This window comes from Cephus cinctus, unplaced genomic scaffold (assembly GCF_000341935.2).
Source record: "Cephus cinctus unplaced genomic scaffold, Ccin1 Ccin1_scaffold1847, whole genome shotgun sequence".
NCBI lineage: Eukaryota > Metazoa > Arthropoda > Insecta > Hymenoptera > Cephidae > Cephus > Cephus cinctus.
In genome coordinates this window covers 213,933-217,586 of record NW_014334027.1, presented here as the reverse complement: position 1 = coordinate 217,586, position 3,654 = coordinate 213,933, and the positions used below count along the sequence as shown (strand labels likewise).

At 49.2% G+C, this 3,654-nt stretch overlaps 1 protein-coding gene across 2 annotated transcripts in view; it reads right to left on the bottom strand.

Moving 5' to 3' along the window:
* The window catches only part of LOC107273847, a 79,816-nt gene extending 78,304 nt beyond the window's left edge, over positions 1-1,512 (bottom strand). Inside the window, exon 1 of one of the 2 annotated variants that reach the window (XM_015752418.2) lies at positions 299-1,512. The gene's annotated coding sequence lies outside the window, so the exon portion shown is untranslated. The remainder of the gene's footprint in view (positions 1-298) is intronic. The other variant, XM_015752419.2, reaches the window with a different exon arrangement.
* Positions 1,513-3,654: the final 2,142 nt, after the last annotated feature.

Genomic DNA, 3,654 nt, shown 5'->3' with positions numbered 1-3,654 from the left:
ATTTAATTTAGATTTATACCCCCCTCCCGCCCCCCCGTCATTCGCCAAACATAAATCGAATGTTTCAAAATGAAACGTCGGTATTGCCTATAAATACTTTTGATACGAATATACAAACACGCAGCAGTAGGACAAATAACAAGAATCATACGCAAACATATACAGCCTCTGGATTTGCCGTCGCAATCATATTTAACGTGAATGATTAAACGTGTTAGGGAAATAGGAATAAGGACGAAACCAATTGGATTGGAATTACAGACGAACAGGAGGTAATCCGCTCGCGTAGCTTACTTACTTTTGGCTGTTGCTCGCGTTGAGTCACATGCGACGTGCGACGAAGGAGACACAAAATTTGTGAGACGGGTTATTTGACTTTTTTTTTCGTTTTTTGGAGACAAGGGATCAGACGTCACAGACACACAGGGGATCCGAAGACGGCACAGTGCAACGAGGTCAACCTCGACAGCGACGAGGACGACGATTATAATCACATAAATTAAAACACAGGAAGGCCACTGAATTTCGCGCGTAGTTCGTATTCTTCGACAACACTACCTTCTCGAAATTCCTTAGCTCCCTCTTCCTGGTCCAGCCAAGCGCGACGACGATCCCGACGGAGAGTCGATGATTCCGATGCACCCTCGCCGTCTGGTCACTTCGTAGAATCGGCAGCTTCCACGAGGATTTTCGAAGACTGTCAACAGTCCCGAACGACTGGCTGTCGATTTTGCACTATACTCCCGCGGGAGGTCACTTCGATTTTACGTTGAGTTTGAAAAATTCATGTAGCAGACTACTCTTCGTTCACTTAGGACTTAGCCTGTCGACGATATCTCTCTCCAAGATCCTGATCACTCGTAGCTTGAACCTGCACGAGGAGAGAGCCAAACGATTCGCGCACAATACATTGTCCAGGAGTCGCAGCGGGCTGCGATAAAGGTGTCGCGATAAAGGAAGCACCGAAAGAGCTCTACGATGAAAGCTCTTTTAGGATAAAGCGTAAAGCTTGCCGCTTTTATAAGTGCCGGGAAGGCTGAGAGAAGTGTTAGGAGGGCCACAAGGGTTAGGACGGCGACGGTGGCGGCGACCGTCGCGACGGTCGCGTGCTATCGATTCCGTGCCGCTAAGCCGTCCTCGAGCTTTTCCCCGGCTGATCTCGATTCTCCGAGTTCACTGGCTTCGCGAGCTTCCACGGCTTCCTCGAGTTTTCCGAGCTTTCACATACTAGGTACCACCGCGCATAAGACGTCGTGACTCCGCGGCAAACATGCTCCGACTGGCTGGCTCGTCACGACCTGCAGACTCTTGGCAACGGTCACGCAAGCTGATAAGGAATAATTTTATTATCGAATCGGCGATGCAGGTCGATATGTCAAGTATTGTGCGTCGACTATGAGCATTCCGAGCAACGAAGACACGAGGGCTCGGTTCTCGAGTGAGCCCTTCGAGAGCTCGGGCGGGACTCGGGAAGACTCGGGCGAGAAGGTACGCGCGCGTTTCGCTTGGACGTCCGGGTCGGACTGAACGTCGAGCGTTGGGACGCTCGTTCGCTCACCCAACGTCGAGCTACCGGCACCCCCCACCCGGCGGAGCCACGCTTCAGCTTTCCTCTCCTGCGACCGTCGCCTATCACCTTTCGCCCTTTCCTGCGCCCTTAAGCCCTATTCACAACGCTAGGTATACCTGTGTGTCTATCTAACTGACTAGCTGTCTATATATCGTCTCTTTCTCCGCCGCCTCACCCGTCACTACCCATAGTGCACCATTTCTATCAGCGTCCCGTGCCTCGGCGACCACGTCCCTGTCAACGTCAACGACGAAGTCCGTGCGTGCACATTATCGTTCTCCTAGGCACAAGAGCTTACACGATCCAGGAGAGCTTTAACGCGATGCCCTCTCAGTTTGAGCCAGCGTCGTCTGGTTGGCCGGAGCGAAGATCGAAACGTAAAATTTTCCATCGAAATGGTAAAGGCTGAGAACAGTGTCCATCGGTTAAGTATTGTCACACGGAGTGAACTAAGGACTCGGCGCTTGACGGCAGGATAAGGGACAAGAGGAATCCCGCGGGCGTAACAGTGCGGTTGGCTTTTCCGTGTCATTCGCCAAGATTGAAAACACAGAATTACTTGTTGGGGTTTCGCACGAGGGGCTAAAAAATGGTAATCCGATCGTTTTCCCGGTACAGCGTAGCTTTCTCCGCGATTCCTGAGAAAACCCACTCTAAACCAGCCCCCACGGCTCTGCAGCTCTCGAGGAACGGCTCCGCTGCCTTTTTATCCGTTCGCCAAAAGAATTCGGTGAAAGGGCCGCGTTGCGAGGACTTATATTTCACGCACTTTTTAGGCGAACAGCTTTCAATACTTCCATCTTCCCTCTCTCTCTCTCTCTCTCTCGCGCTCTTACTTCGTTTCTTTACCTTTCTCCATCCTCGCCTGATTTTGGCCTCCTTGGCCGCGTAGGAACTTGCCAAATTTACGAGGGTTCCCCATAAGGGCGTACTGCCAACCTATACCTGTTTCTTCGGTCGGCTCGCGTCACTGCCAACTTTTCACCGAGGATCCTTCGGAGACCATTCACCTATTTCATTTCTCTCTTCGCATTCTCATTGACGTCCTCCGTTCCTATGCTCTCTTTTCCCTTTACGATAGATCTCTATATGTATACATATAACATATATAGAAACAGGGAGACCCGATAACTATTTTAATTCGTGAGTGTTGGCGGCACTGGGATAACGCCGGCTCGTGAGTATAAATGAAATATCGGCCCCTCGTCGCTATCCAGAAAGGATGAAGAAGGCGAGAGAACGGCGAAGCAGGAAAGGAAAAGGACGACAAGGACCAAAGGGATTTCCGTCGTCCTGCCGCGCACGGAATACCGATAATAACCTAGGATATCCGATGGATACGAAGTCAAATGCTGTTACTGCTTGCCCGTGTCTCTCATCGGTACCTCCCAAACTGCAAATCAAAGTTCCTATAACGGCAACAATTTCTCCCGACACAAGGACAGACTCCCTAGGGAATTTCCTCGGGTCACATAAACACTAGATATACGAGCAGGCCGCATCTTTCCACTGCTTCGCTTTAATAAAAAAAAAAATTTTTTAATAAAAATTCCCTTACAACCACATACGATTGAAAAGAAATTTTTTGAAATTTTAATTAATCCCTAAATAACAATTACGTAATAAAACACTAGATTCTTTATTATACTAATAATTATCCTAAAGAAATTTACATTGAACGTCGCATAGCAAATGTACGTGGACATATTATATACGTACATACTTGGTGCGCATAAGGTACAAAGAGCAACGCACCCAGCATCCATTTCTATGGAGCCTAACATCTTCTCTGCATTTCGTAACTGCCAGGGTAGGTGAGACGGGATCAGGAGCGAATCATTCCCTAGGGATGCATTATACATGGTACGGACGTATCGCATCGTCCTTTGCCCAGAATCCCGTATAGGTAACAACACGTACTCGACTCCAAAGATCCTGGGACCAGTAACACCCCACAATTCCTTGGTTCCCGGATACTCCTCCCGAATCTCATGTTCAGTCTTTCCCACGTGCCGTTTGAAGATTGATAAATAATATTATTTCCTTCACCCTTCTCCGCCTCTACCCCCCCCCCCCCCTCCCCC